Below are 22,757 nucleotides of genomic sequence, written 5' to 3' on the forward strand. Positions count from 1 at the left end.
AATACTGGCATTGAGAGGCAAAACTGTTTATGTGGGGCTGGACAGGTTCAAGATTTGCCATCTTACTTACTACCTTGCAGTTTGTATCTGAAAAATAAATGGCTATTTCCAATCTCAGCCCACAAGCCTTTTACCTCATTGGCTCAAATTAGAATAGTTGTGCAGCAATAACATTTCCGCTCTATGGACCGCTGCCCTATTTGCCTGGACAGTGGCAAAAATGAGCGAAGAATTGTGTGAATTTCTTTCTATGGCCTAACTGGACCAATTTATTAGAACTTGTGTAAGTTCATTTTGTTGTTTTTTATGGGGTGTTGGGTAGGTTGAATCTGTACTTTTTATCATCTTAAGTCAAAAGATTCAAAATGTATCTGTTTTATGGCTAATTTCTAAAATGCTACACTAACAAATCGCTCCCTGTAATGCTTCCTTTTATCAGATGTGCTCTAAGTGCTTTACAAAGGAGATGAGCATCATTAGCTTAGTTTCACAGATGTGTGTGGGTGGGGGGAAACTGAGGTAGGTTATGTGGCTTGCCCATAGTCACACATCAGACCAGCAACAGAGCTGGAAGTACATCACAGGCCTGTGTGCTTTGCACTAGGCCACACTGGCTTCCTATGATCTGGCTCTACATAACCTTATGATGGCCATAAAGTTTGTTCCTTCAGCTACAAAAAAATTGATTTGTGGATGATGAGTTGAGAACATCTTAACAGAGGTTACCAATCCCTGGTATTGACTGAGAAACATTTGCATTCAGGCTGTCCTACTGTATATCAGGCTTTACCAGGTGTGATTTACATAGTGAAATCACTAAATTACAAGACAGGTTTTATGTTGAAAATCTGGCAAATAACCATATAAAGTGCAGGGAAAGTAGAAGATTCTAGCCGAAGAAGTAGAAGAACGGAGTATTCACTGTTATCATAACGCCTGGAAGCCCCAGTCATGGGCGAGGTCCCAGTTATTCTAGGTGCTGTACAGACACAGACCATTCTGATCTCTCACTGAATTTACAGTGGTAGAACTCCATTGCTTTTTGACTTAGTTACTCCTGATTTATACCAGTGTAGCTGAGTGAGCCCTAAAAGAAAAAGTGTAGGGCTGGATCCAAAGCCCACTGAAGTCAATGGGAGTCCTTCTATTGATCTCAATGGGCTGTAGAGTATTAGGTCATATGTGTGTGTTTTGAAAATCAAGTGCATCTCTTCTGACTCCTGCCCTTGAGATCCCACTGCTAACACTCCCCTCTCAGCCCCAGATGTTCTTCCCTTCAATAGGGATGAGGGGGTACTATAACCATTGTAGCAGCCTGCATGGAATTGGAAGAAGGAACACTGGTTGCAGGAGAGTTTGGAGAAGGCACCAGGCAGTCAGTCTGTGTGCACATGGCTGGAATGTTAGCCACAGTTGCAGCATCTCTGTAAATAGTTCTCTTACTGAAGAGCCAGTTTAGTTTTAGAAACATGTGTTATTATCCAGCATGTGGTACGTGAAACAACCCCCAAGAAGTCCTTTTGAGTCCCGATGAGTCTGAGTAAGACTCTCGACTTCAGTGGGCTGTGAATCGAGCCAATGTGCATAGTAATAGACATGTCAGCAAGCATGTAACTCCTGCTATATACTTCTCAAGCTCTGCTAACTTATTACCTAGCAACACAGGACTGTTGTGGGAATTCTAGATTCAAATTCGTACCTTCGGGGGCGGGAGGAGAGCTTTGTGATTCACCTTGGGGTCATGACCCCACCCCATTGAGATACACTGCTCTAAGCAGTATCTCAGCAGCTAGAGGTTTTTTATTTTTAAAGGGGTTGTTGATTGGCTTAGCTGTAAGAAAATCACATTTCCCCGAAACTCTTAGGGATACTTTAAATGGGTGGATTATACAGCTGCCTGATTAGAAGTTTGGGTTATGCAAACACACCGTGTTTAGATTTAGGCTTTACAGTTGGAGTCGAGGCAGCTGTTTGCACTTAACTCCATCAAGAAGCCAAGTTAATCAAAGAGCAGGAAGGATTTTTTTTTCTTGCCCCCTTAAACCTATGGCTTTATTCCTTCTGTCCAAATGTTTTGGAGCCAGCCTTGTTGTGGTGTAGAACAAGGTATAGGGAGTGCTCAGCTGAGGAATGAGTGTGAGTCGTTTTGGATTAGCAAGATGTTATGCCCAGCAGATTTTTTTTTTTCTTCTTTCTATGATGTCACCACTTCCCTGGTCTAAATTCCAAAAAGCCTCTACCAGTGCAGCTAGTCTTGTATCGCAAGTGGGGCTTTGCTTCCATATTGTAGTTTAACAGCTTGGTAGGCTATTATTTAGGGCTGGATTTGGATACCCTTACTTGGGTAGCACCTTAGTGTACAAGCAGCCTCAGTAAGTCCCCCTCCCGTTCAGGTGAGCAGGCTGGGCGATGGTGGTGACCTGACTCTCCCTCCAATGCTCAGGCCAGTACAGCTGAGCTGGCAAGGAGCAGGATGTGATCTGCACCAAGGAAATGGCTACAGCAGATTACTTCCTCTGGGGATTTGGGTCTTAGTTTTCTTAAAATACAAAGGCCCCCAGACCCTGATCCTACAGACACTTATGGAGCTTGTGAGTTGTCCCAATGGGATGACTCACGTGCATAAAGTTACTTCTAATGCATAAGATTTGCAGGACCAGGATCCGGGGGCCTGGTTTGCATTTACACTAAGCCCCCTTTACACTGTTCTGACAGTGTAAACAGGCCTTCAAGAGGGGTAACTGTAACTTGCCTCCACTTTAAGGTCCCTTTACACTGCCAAAGTGGTGTAAAGGGAGCTTAAGGGCTAACTCTCTGTCACAATTATGACAACATCATGGCCCAGATCCTGGTCCCACTGACGTCCACTGAAGAATTGCAACAATGCTAGTGGGGCAGGTATTATTATTATTATTTATTATACATGTACAGATGTAAAAATTGAAGCCGCAGATGTTAGATGTGATTTCCATCTCTCACAGACACACAATAGTGCTTGCCATGCTATAGATTCGTGTCCCATGATCCCAACCTGAATTTTTTAGCAGCATCATACTACAATGGTGGATATTGCTTTTCTGAGGTTTTTATTCTTAAATGTTGATTCCCTTTTAATTTAAACACACTTCAAATTGTTTTACAATGCGAGATCCATTTGCTGTAATGAGACCTGGGTATTGGTAGTAGTAAAATGTTTATATTATAGAAGCACCGAAAGTCCCCTGTTGGGATTGAAGTACTGTTGTGTTGGACCCTGTACAAAACCTAAGAAATAGACTATCCCAGGAGGATTTGCAGACAGAAAGACACAAACATAAATAGTAGCAGATGAGGCTGCAATGTACAAACAAATGAGTGTGGTGAAGAACTAGCACGGTTTGCTAGTATCTCCTAGCAGAGCTGTGCGAATAATGGATTTTTCTGTTCAAATGCAATTCTGAATGGGGGTGGAGGAGAATAATTTCAGGATGAACAAAAAAAGAGAGATTTTTGGTAATCTAAGCTGTCAAAAATTTCATCCTGGCTCAAATGAAACACTTTTTATTTCAACAAACTCAAGACATTTCATTTCAACTCTTTTTTTTTTAATTGGGTTTTTAAAGGAAATTTTGCCATGAAACATTGTTTTGAACCAAAATATTCAAAATTTTCATTTTGAAAATTTAAAAATGAAATCCTCTGGGGGATTTATTTTTTCTGGGGGTGGGAGATGATGGAAATGATTCAGCAAAACCAACACAAATAAATCCCCGGGGGCGGGGGGGACTTTGCCTAGCTTTCTACACTAATATAGTTAATATTGATCAGTTTTGCAGGTAAAGTAGACAGTTAATCTGATCCCATGTCAAACTTGTGGCGTGCTCTGAATGTACAGACTATGAAAAGACCTGATGGTGCCTTGTGTTTCACTTCTGGCCTTGGAATTTTGTTCCTGTAATTCTGGAAATATCCTTAATACGATAAAAGTTGGTGGCAAAAATTAAATGGTATACGTAAGAAAACAGGGTCAACTAGTTCTCTTTGAAGAGTCAAAACACTAACCTGGAACATCCTTCTGTCACAACTTTTTTTCAATTTTAAGAGGGATTTTCCTGGATTTGCTACTTTTCAGTTTGGTAAGTATAAGAGGGGCTGGCAGCACTCAGATAACCTGTCCTAGCTGATGCTGTATTTACCTATTGCTGCACTTGGTTGGTTCTTGCATCCGACGAAGTGGGTATTCACCCACAAAAGCTCATGCTGCAAAACGTCTGTTAGCAAAGAATCCTGTGGCACCTTATAGACTGCTTTTACAGATCCAGACTAACACGGCTACCCCTCTGATACTTGGTTGGTTACAGTATCCAAAAGCATAAAGAAGAGAGCAAGTGACTGACGCTTATTTCATTACAGAAATGCTGTGCCAGAATAAGATAAACAGCTACTGATAGGTCTGCCAGGAAAGACTTCTGAGACCCACCTGTGATTAACCTGGCAGGCCACTTTATGTCACTATTGCTCCATGTTCTAATGCGGCCAAAGCCTCACCTATTCATCAGTAAACACAAATGCAATTCGCCTGGTCCTGTACTAAAGAAATGGTATTTACTGGGAAGCAGATATTCTCTTGGGCCTCATAACTAGAGACTTTACCTGTTTATCTTGAATGAGGCAAATCTGATTGCGATGAGTTAGATTTTTGGACAGATGGGAATTCCTGTCACTCTGCTTCCATGGGTGTCCCAAGTTGGTTGTTTTGCCCCTCTGAAATATCACCTGAAACTAGATGGACTGAAGCTTGAAGTCATGAGGTTTTCCCTCGTCTCTCAAAGTATGGGGCAGATGCTTACAATATGGAAAGCTATTTGCTTACGCCCTATGACCAGTAGTTCTGCATGCTAAGATAAAGGAGATAAAACTTCATGCTTCATGGCATAAGATGATCCCTGCAGGAGTCAAGCTGGAATTTTCTTCTGGCCCATGTCACGGAATTGCACGATTCCCAAAGTCAGTGGTACTCACATTCCTTCCAGACTACAGATCTGTCCTTACGAGAGTTTCCCTTTGTTACCTCTCTTCCTAACTTCCCAATGCCACATCTTCCTGGCAGTGATTCTGATGCTTCTTTACATGAGCAAAAGATGGAGAAGAGGGGTGTGTGTGAACAAAATGGAATTGCAGTGGCTGTGTTGCTTGCTGTTAGCCATTCACAGTTTGTATGTGAACTGGTTGTATTCTCCCCCTTAGGGGCCTTGTCCATGCTGAATTTTTTTCTGAAAAACTCCCACTGTTGCTTATCGCACTGGCATACCTGTGATGGAGGGAGTGCTCGTGTACACCAGCTGCAGGTGTTTCTCCCACCGTAGAATCTAGACCTGACATTAGATTTGTGCTCAGTGGAAAAAGGAATCTGTATCAAAGACGGTTTGATGGCTTAGCTGCTCAGCTGCTGTCAATGGACGGAACTCCTCTGACATCAACAGCGGTACACGGAGCAGCATCGGCCAAGGCTCTAGCTCTTCCGGAGCCCTCTTGGTGGGGAGGCCAGTGCTATTGCAAGGCCTGGTCATACAGTAAATTGGTTTATAGAGCAAGGGTAACATTTCCAGAATGTAATTGACTTGAGAGCCTAAGTCCTGTTTTCACGAGTGATTTAGGGCCAGATCCACAGAGACTTAGGTACCTAACTGCCACATTAGCACATCTAACCCACACAACCGGGGATATGCATGTAACCTGTGGTGGCCTGGGTTTCAAGTCCCTGTTCCAAAGCATGGATTCAAACCTGGGTCTCCCACATCCGTGTTAAGGGTTCTAACCACTAGGGTCGGTCTCTCAATCACTGCTGCTGAAGCCGTTCCACTTTGAAATTGGACCTCCCACATCCTGGGTGAGTGCCCTGACCCAGTGGCTCTCCACCTTTCCAGATTACTGTACCCCTTCCAGGAGTCTGATTTGTCTTGCCTATCTCGCATTTCACTTCACTTAAAAATACTACCCCCGACCCAGCGCTTGGTTACTGACCAATTGTTTCATTTTGTCTGCGTGACGTTTGACTTTGTTACTGCTTTTTGTGTAGCCTGTTTGTAAAACTAGGCAGATCTCTGGATGAGTTGATGTACCCCCTGGAAGACCTCTGCGTACTCCCAGGGGTACACATGGTGCCCCTGGTTGAGAACCGCTGCCCCACCCTCTGGGCTGTTAGATGTAAGGAGGACACCTCCTCCCTGGCTTTCTGTTGGGTGGGCAAGGCATGCTCAGAAAACACCTAGCGGATCAGGCTCTGCGGGCAAGAGGAAGGGGAATGCTGAGTTTTTGAATCCCACCGGGGCTTAGGTGTAAGTGAGGTACTGAGCAGCTCCTCATTGTCAAGACTGTGCAATTGTCAGACACTTCGCTGCCTGGGGAATTACCCCTGCTTAGCTGCTGCCTAACCCTGTATCAGGATCCAAAATTTGGACTTTGCCACCTAAAGTGGAAGTGAGGTGCCTAAAGCCCCTTGTGGATCTAGCTTTTAACTCTCCTTATCCATTGTCTAGGCAGCTTGGATGCCTAACTCAGGGCTGTGAATTCCACTGGGGAGCTGTACGCCTAAAAGTCAATGCCTAAGTCCCTTTATGGATCTAGTTATTAGGCACTTAGGAATCTAACTCCCATGGATTTTTTTTTTCCAATGAGACTTAGGCTCCTTAGGATATGTCTACACTGCAGTTAGACACCCCTGGCTGGCCTGTGACTCGGGTTTGCAGGGCTCAGGCTGCAAGGCTCTTTAATTGGAATGTAGACCACCTGGCTCGGGCTGAGATCCACCCACCTCTCAGGGTCTTATGGCCCGGGGTTCAGCAATTAAACAGACACTTAGTTTGAGCCCAGGTCAGCTGGCAGAGGCCAGCCACGGGAGTCTAACTGTAGTATAGACCTCCCCTAAGTGGCTAAGTCCCTTTTGAAAATGGGACATAGGCACCGAAGTCACAAAAGCACTTTTCAAAATGTCACCCCAGTGATCTCCAGAAACAGATACATCTGTCTTGAGTTTGCAGCAGCTTCTTTTGTGTTGAGTGATAGCCCGGCTTTGCGCACTGCTGATTGGCCAGAGTTATTTCTCAAAGGAAAACCCTTTATTACCAAGACAGATGAGAACATATGGGGCCAGATCCTCAGCTAGTTTAAGTAGTCAATGGAGCTATGATAATTCACACTACTGAGGATATGGCCCAAGACCTCTCTCTGGGTCTCTATATGATCTAATCTGGCTGTCTAGGTGTTCATACTCTGGTCATCTTCATAGGGTCACAGTGACATCTCTTTGTCTTTAGAGGTATGTAAGGAATGTTGTAGATCAGGGGTAGGCAACCTATGGCATGGGTGCCGAAGGCGGCACACAAGCTGATTTTCAGTGGCACTCACACTGCCCGGGTCCTGGCCACCGGTCCAGGGGGCTCTGCATTTTAATTTAATTTTAAATGAAGCTTCTTAAACATTTTAAAAACCTTATTTACTTTACATACAACAATAGTTTAGTTATATATTCTAGACTTATAGAAAGAGACCTTCTAAAAATGTTAAAATGTATGACTGGCCAGTGAAACCTTAAATTAGAGTAAATAAATGAAGACTTGGCACACCACTTCTGAAAGGTAGCTGACACTTTGCCTGCAGGTACCAGGCTAGGTTATCTCTAGGGCAGCGTCCATCTACAGAAGTGGACCTCGCAGGGAATTTCACATGTCTTGAACCTGTGCTTCTGAATGCCTTACAGTTCCTGCCAGCTCACGTGTGTCCACTAAGAAATGAGCCACTTTGCAGTCTGTTGAATGCTGTGTTTGCACAGTGAATCACATTTATCACAGAATTACTTAGCAGAGATGGCAAAAAGAGAATCTAGAATTATGATTCATCGGGAAAATCCTCAGTGGTCAATAACCCTCAAAACTCACTTCTATTTCTTTGGCACAGTGAGGTGGCATTAGGGCGCTGGGTTATGATTTAAAACAGGGATTCTCAACTTTTTTCTTTGAGGCCCCCCAACATGCTATAAAAGCTCCACAGCCCATTTGTGCCATAGCTGGTTTTCTGCATATAAAAGCCAGGGCCTGTGTTAGGGGGTGGCAAGTTGGGCAGTTGCCCAGGGCCCCATACCACAGGGGCACCATGAAGCTAAGTTGCTCAGGTGTCACCTTCAGCTCTGAGCGGTGAGCTCAGGGCCTCACATTGCAGTCCCACATGGTGGGTGTTTGGCTTTCTGCCCTGGGTCCTAGTGAGTCTAATGCCAGCCATGCTTGGTGGACCCCCTGAATCCTACTCACAGCCGCCCGGGGGGCCCAGACCCCTGGTTGAGAACCGCTGATTTCATATAGATTGTCAAAGCTTTCCCATGCTGTACATCTTCACTTGAGTAACTTTAAGAAAGGAATAAATAGATGTTACAAAACGACTTGGGTTTTCCCATTACTAGTATGTTGCCAACTGCAAATATGTGGTGCACTCTGGAGATGTGTGACTCTGAGTCCAAAAAGTGGGTTGGGTTTTTTTTAATAGAGATTACCTAGCCACTGGTTCTATACCTCATGGCCTTCTTCAGTTGTAACTCTAGGGATACGTATCAATGGGAAAACTGTCAATTCTTTTAATAGAAAATACATTTTCAGTGGCAATTTGAATACCAAAATAGTTTGATTTGGGAATGCTGCTGCTTTGCCTCATGGGAGGTATAGCTCAGATGCCTCAAGCTCCCATTCTCCTCTCCAGGCTGGGCTGCCTGGCTGGACTACATCTCCCATGATGTCCCACTGTTCCCCACTGCAGAGGGGAGGTGGTTCTTTAAGGGTGGCTCCGGTACTGGTGTATGGGAGCTATGGTCCAGCTGGGAGCCTAGTCCATCAAGAGAATGGGAGACTTGAAAGAACCAAGGGACAACGCCCATATGGCACCACAGAAGCCTTTCCAAATCAAAATATTTGTTTTCCACCAAAATGGGTCTCTGAAAAATCTAAGCTTTCTGCCGGAAGCTCCACTCTTTGCAAAAAATAAAATAAAATTTATAGTTGAAAACTGGTTGAAAAACAGTTCTGACGAAACATTTTCAACCAGCCCTAATTAATAGTGTCCTGTCCAAGGAACACTATTTTGGTGCCTTAAAAGCTGAGTACTTTTGAAAATCTTCTCCTCTTCCCCTCCACTGCCCCAACCAGTCATTTTAAAGGCGACCTGCAAAGGATTTTTCAAAACTGGGCTTGTCGTCTTTGCCTCTATCTGATGTGTAAAGAAAGACTGACAAATTTAAATTTTTCAAACTTTTTGCTTGTTTGTTTTACACTACAGACACCGGGAATAACCTGGTCTTGGCTTTTCTGGAGGAGCAGCAGGAGCTATAAGGGATATACTGTGAGTTCTTAACACAACTACTGAAGGGGAAAGAGTGAATTGTTAACAAAGGCTTCCTTTATTCAAAATATTAGTCACTCACGTCAAATAAGCATGAACAAAACCAGAGGATCTAAAAATCCCTTCCCCTCTTAATAGCTGTGATATAACCGTTTCACGAGTTTTCCAGTCATCAGTGTTCCAGCCTAGAAAGTCAGTTTCTAATGTAAAAAAGAAGCAGAAGATGTAAAAACAAAACAAAACCTCCTTATAAATATTGAAGCAAAGGGTGGGAAATGCCAACTGGACTTATGCCCTTTTTGAAGGTCCCCTTTAAATTTGTTTTTAAAAGTAATGATATGTAAATAAGCATCATTCTAGCTAATTTCAATAAAGTTTGTCCACATTTTTCTCTGCACAGTGATCATTCCCTGTGATGTTAGACTGGCAAGCCAAATCCCAGACTTATTTCAAAGAGGGCTATTTACTCTTGAATGACGTATGGCACAACCATCAGTGCCGAGAGTCTAAAAAGAGTTCAGAATCACCCACACTGTATATACACCTGTATGATGTTTTGCCTGTGTCGACCAGAAAAACAAACAGACAGTGGCACAGGGAGGTTTATTTGCCACTCAAAGGGGTGATCATCACAGAAAATATTCTAATTAGCTGGTTACTTTATTAAAATTTAGCAACGGAAACCTGTCTGTTTACTCTTTGTGTGTGCCAAGTTGCTCGACCCATCTCTAACTCTCTTCCAAAATCAATCCCATTAGACTGAGGCTTACACCTGAGCTGCATGGTGATGGCTGGTACTGTTTATTAATAGCAGCATCTATGTAACAGTAATTAGGAGTTGTAATGGAATTGGCTGTCCAGCGAAAGTAGTTTGGCTTGACTTTGTTACCCAAAGATCAAGTAAATAGCCGATTTCGGAGCTCCACTGTACATCATTCTTCATAAATATAGAACCCACGTAAGAAACAAACACAGGCATTGCTAGAAGCACAGTGCAAAACTACTGAAGAACCCACAGCGCTTTTGAGACATAGACACTCTTTATTCTTAAGATAGTCAACCTGTCAAATAGATTTCTGCCCACCCTCTGATACTATAGAGAATGGAAAAACTCCTGCTTTTTAAAGAGTTAACTTTAGTAAATTTGCCAGCCGCCGTAAAAACACACTGCGCGTCCCCCAAAGAATACAATGCTGTAAATCTCACTTTCTGAGTCAGATGTTAAACAAATCAACTCCAGAAAAAACGCTCATCAGCTACTGATTCACCATTAAGTGTCCATCCTGTTTTGCCAATGTATACAGTGCCACATATTTACTCCAGGGGAGCCGAGGAGGAGTCAATTATTCCATACCATCGTTTTTCCTACAGCCAAACTAATAAGATAACCAGCTGCTAATAAAGGAGGCTTGGGGAGGGGGAAGTAAACCCAGAGGGGCTGCGGAATAAAGAGACGTGTGTTTAATACCAGCGGCCTAGGAAGAGTCAGCACTTTGCTTTACTCACTACTTTGTATGTTCAGTGCCCTACCCGCTGCCATTTCTGCAAGCCGCTGCCTGACCTCTCACTCTTTATGAGCACTCTTTGTTTTTGCAAGGCACTTAATTTGTTTTCTTGTCCCCAAACTTGAAGCAAATACTGTCATTATTTTGATTACCTCTGCAGCACTGGCTTCTAGGAACCAAGAAAAAGCTCACATCACCTCTGTACACAATTACATCATGTCAACCTCACATCTGCCAGCTCTCTTTGCAGGGGAGGGGAGTCATTTGCGTGCGTGCTTGCTTGCTTTTGCTTGAGAGACTCTCAGTAACTTCATGCACGTCTGAAGAAACCCGCCCACCCCATCTGTCTGCCTGCACCAGCCTAATAAACCAGCCATATGTGATCCTGGCTCACTATATCTCCAGTAATGCTCACAGCCCAGAAGCACCTGTGGTCTTGATTGCACGATCAGAGCATTGATGGGTCCGCTAAAAGGTATTTCTCACCCATCTTGTCTTTCTAATGTCCTGGGACCCACATGGCTACCACAACCCTACATAGATCAGATCCTGTCCTTTTCAACAAGGTCCCAAACATGTCTGAACTTTTGCTATACACTTTGGTTTTGAAAAGAGGTGTGTGGAGAATGGGAAAAGAATAGGACTGAGATTTTTTTTTTCAGAAATGGATGTGTAAGTATCATGTTAAAGGTGAAACAGACTATGATGAAATGTAGGATGGGTGAGCCTGACTTTCATGGCCGCTAAGGCCCCTTGACACCTCTCTGGTGGGGAAAAGAGGCCTTAAAGTACAAATAAGATTCACAAAGGGATTTAGGTGCCTAGCTGCCACTTTAGGCACCCGAGTCCAACACTGAGGTGCCGCTGGCATTCACACACACCCTTTCCCCACTCAGCTGTCCTCTCACTCTGGAGGGGCTTCAAGTGCCTGGGTTTCCACTACTAATGTCCCCAGAGCGTCTAGATTTCACTAGCTGAGCATGCACACAGCTAAGTCCCGACACCACCCAGCAGCTTGGCGCCTAAGCGCCAGTGGGATTTGTCAACCAGGCACTCCCTGTCATTCTTGCCTTTGGGGCCCAATCCAATTGGTGCGTTTAGAGCATGTCTATGCCCACACAAAATGGCCTGGGGGGACAGAGGTGGCCCCTTTAGCTCAGTGGTTAGGGCACTCACCCAGGACATGGGACCCCTCTTCCTGCATGGTGTGGAGAAGGAATTTAAGGCTGGGTCTCCCACCTCGGCAGAGTGCCCTGGGCTATGGGCTATTCCGGTCTAGGTTTCTCTCAGGCGCTGTAGTGGAACAGTCTGTGATTGTTAGGGCCCCACCCCTCTCCTTGGTATTTCCTGCTGACTCGCTCAGGCTGCTGGCTTCTGTGAATCCCAGTGTTAGGTGCCTGACTCTGCCCGTACATTGTAGAGGGGTCCCAGGTGCCAAACTCAGGGTGGTGAGATCCACTAGGCGGTAGGATGTCGCAATACTCAGTATGGCAGCACCTAAGTGAATCTAGCCCTTTGTCTCCGGGTCATTGGTTTGAACCCAGAAGATCTCGGTAGTGCCAGGAAGTCTCCTTATGTCTGATGGCTTCTTGCAGTCCTGTGTGAAAGGAGCTAGTCTCAAAGCGGTTTTCGTCGCACGCACGAGCCCATCACAATTGGCACTCTTTGGTGGATGGTCCCTTGCCGATGGATGCCTCACCTGTATTAGGGATGGCCTCCAGGTCAAGGTTGCGAGCACGCTGGCAGCGCACCGTGGGAGAGCTTTGATTGGTGCTTCCTGTGCTATGGCTGTTCTGAGGGCAATTTCAGGCTCCAGGGCTACTGATGGGCATCTCTCACCCAGCTGTAAATTCAGTGCCCTTTTTTTAAAGGAACAGTAGGAAATGGAGAGAGGAGAGGACAGGATGAAGTGGCCTGGGAGGACAATCATTCTAAAGCTCAGGAATACTTAGGAATTTGTCCAGAGCACTGCCTAGGTGCTCAGCGTCCAGAAGCAGTCTCTCTCTTGCATGTGCTTGGTGCACATAGATGTACATTCTGCACCAACAAGGAGGATGGTGCCGCTACCTCCTTTAGGTATGCCAGCCCTGCTCTGTGGATAGGTGTGGGAGGGGACCATAGCTCTAATTTGTCCTTGCCTTATCGTGAGTGATGTGCTTCCCAGACTGAGCAAGAACTTGAACTAAAAGAGTAAAAGCATGCAAATATTGTCCAAATACAAAACAACAACAACAAAGGGTGTGTTTCTTATGTGTTTGTACCAGCGGTGCTACCATTTGTGATTAATTTTTTTTACTCACAAGTCTTGCAATAAAGCCCCAGCTCCTGGAGTCCTGTGATTGTGTTTAAAATCTTAGCTTTCATTAAAAAAAATGTATTTCTAGGCCTGCTGGTTGCAGAGAAAAGTTGGAAAACATGACTCCTAACAACTAAGAAACCAGAAGGGAAATAAAAAGACCCCAAATTTATTGTTTAAAATCCAAGGAGTTTTTGGGAGCCTGACTCCTGACTTTTGACAGCTGGGAGCAATACGGTAGTGCAGCACCTAGCTCAATGGGGTCTTGAGCTCTCTCGGCACTACTATCACACAATCATACTTGAGCCCAGAGCAGACAAATGGGGTCAAATTTAGAAAGTAATTTTTACCCCCTATCTGGCCAAATTCAAGAATATTTTCAGACCCCATCCAGAAAACAGCCAAACCACCAATAAATAATAGATTCAAAAGCAACATTTTATTTTTTATGACTCAATATGAAAAACGGATTGCCAAAAAGCCTACTGCCCGGAGTTTCCTGTCGCTCTTGGATGTTGCATCAGATACTGATAGGAAATGTGTTTTTTATGAATTGGAATTTGTCCTTAAATTGCTTCTGAACAATAGACCCTTTCAAGACAAATTAACCACTAGCTTATCACAAGAATTAATGCTGTGGTTTTTGTAAGTGAGCCTCTGTGGCTTATCAAATATTTTTGTTCCTCCTACTTGGAGAAGGGAAGTGAAAAGTATTTATCAGTTAATTCTCTTCAATTTCGTGCTCTTAAATCTGTTGAGGGTCCACATTTCACCTTGGTACATGGCTACCGGCCCAGTATTCATTCTTGTTCTCTTCTGTAACATCTTTAGCCCAGGGAAGCTCAACCAATCTCTTTTCTCATTCCTAGCTGGTTTGACATAAGGCACAATAATGAAACACCAATATACACCTATTCTTATGCTTAAAAGGATTTGATTTTTATTGGTAAATGTTTGACTTCACCGTACACACACTCACTGACAAAAAATGTGTCCATTGATAATGATTAACATTTAGGAATAAGAAAAATGCTGCTTGAGCACTTGTTAGAGTTTGAGTTAAGGCTATTTACTTAGTATATTTTGACATGTGATGTTGACAATTTGAGTTTTAATGCTGATAAATTTTTTATTTTTTGAATCTCAACACCTACTGACCTCCCCCCTGCCAATTCAGGCAACTATGACAATTTAAATTGATTTAAAAAAAAACCCTGAAAAATGCTTAAAATAAATATCAATGTTTCTACCAAAATTATATAGATATATAAAAAAATCACATTCTGCTAAGCCTATGTATTCTGTAGCTAATTTTCATCCCCAGAATCCAATGTGCTTTATAAAGAGGGATTGCTTATTTACCACGGAAATACTGCCATCTGTAGATGGAGCTGGCTAGTGATTCTTCACCAGCAATGCTGCATGCATTTCTATTTTTATTTTAGTTAGGCAGGAAGTGAAGAATGCATATTTTAGTGGTTTGTTTCTGATTTAGTTATAAAACGTGTCATTTTACAGTGTGAGTGCATTTTCACAAGAAAGATGGCAAATTGGAAAAGCTTTCTGAATGGGATTATTATTATTATGACAGGATTGTCTGTGATTGATTGAAAGGGAGTGGAATTAATGGCCCAAGAGGACTATTCCAGTCCTGTGTTCCTGAGAGAGGCATGATGGGTAAGGCATTAGACAGTCAGGAGATTAGGGTTCGATTCCCAGCTTGGTCACAGACTGTGTGTGTGTAATCTTAAGTAAAATACTTAAATGCCTCAGTTTCTCATCTATAAAATGGGTGGTGGTGACGATAACAAAACTTCCTTTTTCTGTTTTGGGTATTTCAATTTGAAGTTCTTCAGGGCTGACTGTCTCTTGTGTTTACACCGTTCCTATCACAATGCAACCCTTCTCCTTGTCAGGGCCTCTCAGTGCTACTCTAATACAAATAGCAATAACAAAAAGTAACTCAAAATAGATCTAGCCAGATCACCTGAAAAAAATACCACTGAATCTACTAAGTAAAAGCCAAAGAAAATATCTTCCACTTTTGCCATGCCCTGAACCTCAGGAAACTTGGGACTTTGTCAGATCAAAGAGACGTGATGCTTAGAATCAACAATCCCCTCCTAGAGTTCAAATCCAAAGACTTTTAGCAAGATCATTAGCTAATTTGGGATGGTGTCTAAAGAGGGGGATGGTCTGTAAAGGCTTGATCCGAACCCAGAGGGAATCTTTCCTTTGACTTCAAAAAGCTTTTGATCAGTCAAGACGCAAATCGTGTAGGACTTTGTAGATTTAAAATGAACACTGTGGATTGCTCCCATAAACAAACCAGTAGCCACTGCTGCCCCAATTGTAATATTTATCACCTGGGATATATCACTAAATGATTGTTCTGCCACATTCTGTGCTCTCTGAAGTTTCTGAGTGGCCTTCAAAAGTACCTTCTGCCCTACTTCCACAAGGAGGTGACAAAGGAATGGCTAAAAGATGAGCTTGCTAGCTGGTATACTCTATTTTCAGGTGGGACCAACTCCAGCAGGTAAGATTTCTAGGAAAGGCATCAGAAGGCCAGTCTATCAGTGCCTTCTGAAGTGCAATGTTAGCCCTGCAACGACAATGCTTGACAGGGAGAAGCCCTCCTAGAAAAATGAAAGTCAATAGGGCATCGTCCACCAAGTCGTGAGGGAGCACCTAACCTGCTCGGGTGGTCTCTAGACATATGTTTTTGGGGAAGTCCACTTTGCCAAAATAGAGTGTCTCATCTCCAGCATTAAAAATGAGTCAAACTATATATATTTTAATAACTATGGTAAATTTACAATCTGATAAATAGGTGTATAAAATAGATACAACCTACAGTCCCGATTTAGGAAAGCCCCTAAGCCTTGTGATGATCTGAATAGAGATGGATCTAGGCATGTGTTTAAATCCCTTTGACTTCAGTAGGATGTAGGCACATGCCTAAAGTTAAGTATGTGGTTAAATTCTTTCCGGAATGGGGATGTTCTCCTCAATCTGGTCCTATATCTACATCTCTCAGCAGCACTTTAAAATTGCATCATCATACATTCTTCAATATTAAGTCTGTATTCAAGGGTAGTCAGAAATATAGGTATGTGATCAGGGTTCTATACTATAATATGTTTTGTGCTTCCATTTACCTAGCAAATTCTTGTTTTCCACCTTTTAATACCATTGAAATATGTGCCCTAAATGAGCCGTCATTTGTAAAGCTGATATTTACTTCAAGTAATAAAAAATTGGACTTCCTAATTCCTATAAAAGTGAAAACTCATTTGAAAGGTACAGAGGATAATGCTCATATTATTTTTCAAACAATAAACAACTTGCACAATCCTATTATGAACACTAGTGTAGATTTTACAGTCCATCTGACAAGCAATAAATGTTGTGACTCTCTGTGTTTGAAATGCTATACTAGGGACTGTAATGCCAAAATGAGGAACCCTACCTATGTGGCGTTGGGTCAAGCAGCGGTCATGGCACATGTCTCCAATAATATGCATTATGTTCATAGACTTTTTAATCTGAGATCTAAAATGCACAGTTTAGAAAATAGGTTTTAGCCGTTCAACAGGCTTTCATGAATATTTACCTTTAAATGCCTGCCGGTCAGGTTGCATGGATCTTGTCGTACTGTACTGCCACAAAGATTATGTTTCCTGTCATAAGCCCGGCCAGGTCTATGACAGTGCATCAGGATAAAGAATTCCCATTTGCTAGAAGTGTACAATCTGTATATGCTCAAAAACTCAGCATTTTTTCCGATTTCTTTGTTGTTATTCTTTCTATGCGTTACTAACAGTGCAGGGACATATGTCAGGGTACTATGACCCTGGCTTTGGGGTTTTTCCCCCCAAGAAAGCCTATAATCTTATGGATATGTTGATAATAAATGACCTGTTGTGAGGTTCTGTGGGTCAATGACATTTGGGCCAATCATCATTTTGCAAGAGGTACTTGTGGGATCAGACCCAAAGCATACTTGAGGCATATTACCTATCCACTAACATGGGCATCTACTAATTTTGTCACAAATGAATTAGCAAGTTGTATGATGCACTTTCTAATTAAAGAGTGTTATAGAGCCATCAAACCATGTTATGTCCCCACTAAATTCTCCCTGCAGTTTGCAGTGAATACGGATTTATATTATTACAATGTAATCAAGGGGTTAACAGAGAATGCAATAATCAAACCAAAAATGCTGCCAGATTGGCATTATGAGAGTGGACACTTGGTAGTTCCTTTTATAGTCAAGGTGCAAACGGTTTCCATTATAACCCAGTGTTTTATATACTCATCATTTTCTGAGGGGAACATCACTTTCTGGGGACATGCTTACTCTTGGTACAAAAGTCAATACTTCTGGAAACTTTGAGCAAAATCTCTTCAGCCATTTAAAAATTCTCATGTTACGAGGTGGTTTAAGGGCTCAATCCCATGCCCTTTGAAGGGAAGAGTCTTTCCATTGACATCAATGAGAAGTGGATTAAGTCCTATGTGTTTGTGCTACCTTACATTTGTAGAGCAGTTAAAAAGATGTCTGCTTCATCATGTGAGGTAGCTCAAGCCCGAGAATTTGAGGCATCTGGAGAGTTATGCTGCTCTTAAGACCGTCTTTTCTTTTAATCCTTAAACAGCAGCAACAAAGAAAAGAATCATTCAGGTTGCAGGGTAGGATTTTACAAAGCGTTCAGCACTGGCCTAACAGATCCCACTGACGTCCATAAGAGTTTTACCATTGACTTCAAAAGGGAGAAGAGTTAAGTCAACATTGTGTGCTTTTGGATCTATAAACTGTGGGGTCGAAGTCAGGAAATGCAGAATTTAAGGTTCCAGTAGATACATCAGCTTAGCCATGTTGCACTTATTTTCTGTTTGTTTTCCTGGTGAAAAATGTAGCTCGACATATTGCTGTTTGCTGTAATAGTAGCGTAAAATGCACAGCTTGTGCAATGTTGCTGATGGAACCTTAACGTTTGCATTTTCCTAATTCTGGCGACTTTCACTATTGCATGAGAACCTGGGCTTATTACTTATAACAACCAGACACACACACATTTCAAGTCAGGAAGTGAATCTCAGTTCTACTATACAAAGCTAAAGCCTCTCCTGGTGTCATCTTTATCCGTAGTCACTCCTGATTTTAGGTCCAGTTTCACACAAATCTTCACTGGTGCCAAACTGGGCTCTGATGGTACAAGTTTGTATTGGTAATGATTGGAAGTTGAAATTAGACAAATTCAGACTGGGGATAAGGCGTACGTTATTAAGAGATGAGGGGGAGGGGTAGCTCAGTGGTTTGAGCATTGGCCTGCTAAACCCAGGATTTGTGAGTTCAATCCTTGAGGGGGCCATTTAGGGATATGGGGCAAAAATCTGTCAGGATTGGTCCTGCTTTGAGCAGGGGGTTGGACTAGATGACCTCCTGAGGTCCCTTCCAACCCTGATGGTCTATGATTCTATGAAAACTAGAACAATTTCCCAAGGGTTGTGGTGAATTCTCCATTACTGGCAAGTTTCAAATCAAAATTGGATGTTTTTCTAAGAGAAATGTTCTATTTCAAACGAAAGTGATTTTTGGGGATGTTCTCTGGCCTGTGTTATGCAGAAAGTCAGACTAGATTATCACAGTGGTCCCTTCTGGTCATGGCATCTATGAATTGTGGCTTTGACACTTACATGCAACACCTGAACTCTTCTCTTTCTGCAGGAACTAACTTTAATATCCAGTCAGGCCTGGACTACACTCCAACATTAGGTTGACCTAACTACATTGCTCAGAGCTGTGAAAAATGTCATGCCCTGTGTGACCTACGCCCTAGCGCAGACACTGCTAGGTGAACCAAATAATTCTTCTGCCGGCCTAGCTACCAACTCTAGCAGAGGTGGATTTACTATAATGACAGAAGAACCCCGTCTGCTGCTGAAGTAAGTGTCTGCACTGCAACTGTGCTGCTCTAGCATTTCTAATGTAGATAAGCCCTCATTTTTCAAAGTGCCTGTAGAGCAGAGACAGATTTTCAAAGGTCAAATTCAATTAAACCTGGATGCCTACCTCCTTTTAGGTAGCTTTGAAAATCCCAGCTAAAGTGAAGATGAGAAAACATGTGAGCCAATTCTTATCCTTCCGCACTCAACCTCTGATGTGACTGGGGTGTTGGGAGGTGGTCAGTACTCCATGTTGTTGCCTGGTACGTGTCTCCCTTGATTACTGGCAGAATGAAAACAAGTGTCAGACTCAGTTCCTTGCCTGGGGTGGTTGGTTTTTTGTTTTTTTTGCTGAGAGGGAAACATTTGAGCTTCCCAAAGCTTTGACCCAGTTGAGGTACGGAGCTTTCTGTCTCACCTTGTATTTAATTTTTGATAACACTGGCAGCACCTCAAAAAACAACAAGAATTCTTTTATCTGGTGGTGTTTAATCTCCCAGGAGGCCAGCTTGCCATAGCTGAAAAAGGACACTACCATATCTTTCCAGGTAAATAGACACCAGTGTTACTGCTCTCTCCGGTTCCAGTGCTTTGTAAAATAGTTCCAGCTTCATTTTTCTCCATCCAACTGCCATTGCCGGCAATAAAGACTTCGCGACGAGGTAGTCATGCTTGGGCAGTAGGTGAACACTAGCCTGGGTTCATTCCTTCTTTAGCATTAGTGTCAGGGCTTGCTTCTGGGAATTTCAAATCTATGGTGTCGTCTCACTGAAATCAGTGCCGATTGATACCTGCGGAAGATGTAGCATTAAGTGAGAAACAGCCTCTATTTGCAACCAGCTTCCCAGAACATCTGGGTTGTTTTAGGAATAGGCTGGGCTCCCACTTCCTCCCTACGTGTTTGAGGTGGAAGATGTGGGGTTTGTTACCTGATGGGATTTGTCATGTATATCGTATTTATGCTTGTGACTCTTTGGTGATTGTGTAGGTATTGTTGGGCTCTCGTTAGTTATCCCACCAACATCAGATCCTCAGTTCCAACTCTCTCGAGGAAGCAAGGAGGAACTATATGCAAAAATATCAATGTACCAGATCCTTAAGTGTTATCAAAGTGGAGGGTGAGTTGAGGCATTCTAGAAGCTAGCAGACAGATTGAGGGCTGTGGCATTGTTGAGGGTTATTCTCTGTATATCTACGCTTCATGTCTTCGCCCATTCCACTGACTGTCAAACACCAAGGGAATTGAAACAGACAATTAAGGCAGAAACATACCTGTACTTTCAGCTACCTTTATGGATTAGCATTCTTAAAGTGGCACTGCAACAAAGCCTGTTTTACAGATGGTGAACGGAGGCAGAGAGAGGTTAAGTGACTGGCCAGGGTCAAACAGGCCATCTGTGGCAGAGCTGGGAATTGAACCTTGTTCTGCTGTGCCCTAGTCCAGCCTTATGGTAGACTCAAGGAGTCCAGTCTACTTAGCTTAACAAAGACAAGGAGAAGGGGTGACTTGATTACAGTCTGTAAGTACCTACATGGGGAACAAATATTTGATGATGGGCTCTTCAGTCTAGCAGACTAAGGTAAAACACGATCCAAGAGCTGGAGGTTGAAATTCAGACTGGAAATAAGGCATGCAATTTTAGCAGTTGGGGTAATCATCCTTTGGAACAACTTGCCAAGGTGGATTCTCCATCACTGACTATTTTTTAAAATCAAGATTGGGTGTTTTGCTAAAAGATCTGCTCTAGGAATTTGTTTGGGGAAGTTCTGAGGCCTGTGGTATACAGGAGGTTACACAAAATGATCACAATGGTCCCTTCTGGCCTTGGAACTTATGGATCTTATGCAGAAGACCATCCTTCCCCTCCCATCAATTCAGACAGCCCAGAAAGGTTAAAGATTAACCAAGAACTAGTGAACCTCAGCATTTGGTATTGGTGTGTACTTGTTTTCAGGTCTGCAAGAGGGGAGGAGCTTTCCAAAAAGAGGCTGAGACTGACATCTCGATGAAAACACATACGGATTACTATAGAACTGTGAAATGTTTGGCTTGGCTAGAGGGGATTCCGAGGAGGGTTTATATTAAAGACGGTGAAGCACTAGTGAGAAATTCTGCTTCTGTCATTTTGGTGGTGGTTGCGGTCGATTCAGAGTTGGAATGAATGAGAATCATTTGAATGGACAGAGTTAAAAGAAGGATTTGAGGAGATAGTTGAAGCTTCCTTTTTGCGCAGGGCCACAGGTGACTATTTGCTTTAACAGATACTTTAATGGGTACAGATTGCATGAGACAAGTTGGGTGAGGAAATCTCTTTGATTCAACCAACTTCTGTGGCTGAAAGAGACAAGTCGTGGAGCTGCACCGAGCTTTGCTTCAGGTCTGCAAATTGCTTGGGCATTCACAGCTCTTAGCTCATCAGCTAGCCTTGCTGCCAGAAAGATTATATGCTTTCCTCTACTTCATCCCATCATATATTAAATGTCTTTGTGCAAGCTTTGGAACACCCGAGTTCTCCTTTATCATTGGAACTCTGACCCTAAGGGCATGTCTTCACTGTAGCATTAGCCTGGGCTGTCATGAGGGTGTTGCTGCTAACCCCTCTCCCATCCCCACACACAAACCTTTCACACTGGTGTGGTGGAGCTTTAACCCTAGGCTAGCTGGCACTGCTGGAGCAATGGGTTAGAACCAGCGTTCTCCTTCACTGGTAACCTGGCCATCATGTAGTGAGGATTCAAACTAAATCACTCAAGTGCTGATCATCCACCTGTGCTTTCCCACAATTCCCCTGTGAGTCTGGAAAGACAGGTGCTCTCACAATTCACTTGCAAAGGATCATAGAGCGCCTCACTTTACTGCACTGCAAAGAACCCAGAAGTCCTAGCTACACGTGTGGCGGAGCCAGGGGTGGCTCCAGGCCCCAGCACGCCAAGCGCGGGGGATGCTCTGCCGGCGCCATGAGGGCGGCAGGCAGGCTGCCCTCGGCGGCTTGCCTGCGGAGGGTCCGCTGGTCCCCCGGCTTCGGCGGACCGCCCGCAGGCGTGCCTGCGAATGGTCCGCTGGTCCGCCGAAGCCGCGGGACCAGCGGACCCTGTGCAGGCAAACCGCCGGAGGCAGCCTGCTTGGGGCGGCAAAATCCCTAGAGCCGCCCCTGGGCGGAGCGCAGCACCAGTGAGGACATAGTAAATCAGATAGGGCTTTGCAGTGGGGCTGCTTACACCCCAGCTAGGCTAGTCCTGGGGCTTAGAGCCGGTTGCTAATCACCTGAGTTAACTCTTCAGAGCAGACGTACCCTAAAAGGTCTCGCCTTCACCAAAAGTTTCAACGGATGCCCGCAGAAATGCATAGTTTCCCCAGGGAAACAGGCCAGCTTTGTTCTAGGATGGCAATAGGTAGAAAGGCCTTACTATATTATCCATGTGCAGAGAGCAAAGGAAGTTCTTTTTTTAAGAACTGTGGATAGATGATGGTTTTGACTACAAGCCAGGGTATTAAGCAGCTATTGTGCAGAGCATACTGTAAATGTTGAAAAGCTGACAATGTGCCACGGATGCTTTTGTACCAGAAAAGACTGATGTTTGTTTTACCTCCTGTACATTAAAGTACACTTCCTCTTTTCCTTAGTACTTGGATTGCC

At 43.5% G+C, this 22,757-nt stretch overlaps 1 long non-coding RNA gene across 1 annotated transcript in view; it reads left to right on the forward strand.

Annotated features, from left to right (window-relative positions):
• LOC120401673 overlaps positions 1-21,284 on the forward strand; it is a 33,349-nt gene extending 12,065 nt beyond the window's left edge. The window contains exons 2-3 of the long non-coding RNA XR_005596636.1: positions 18,902-19,119; positions 21,075-21,284. This is a non-coding gene — a long non-coding RNA (uncharacterized LOC120401673). The remainder of the gene's footprint in view (positions 1-18,901; positions 19,120-21,074) is intronic.
• The last annotated feature ends 1,473 nt before the right edge of the window (positions 21,285-22,757 follow it).

Source organism: Mauremys reevesii, linkage group 3 (genome assembly GCF_016161935.1).
Source record: "Mauremys reevesii isolate NIE-2019 linkage group 3, ASM1616193v1, whole genome shotgun sequence".
Lineage (NCBI taxonomy): Eukaryota > Metazoa > Chordata > Testudines > Geoemydidae > Mauremys > Mauremys reevesii.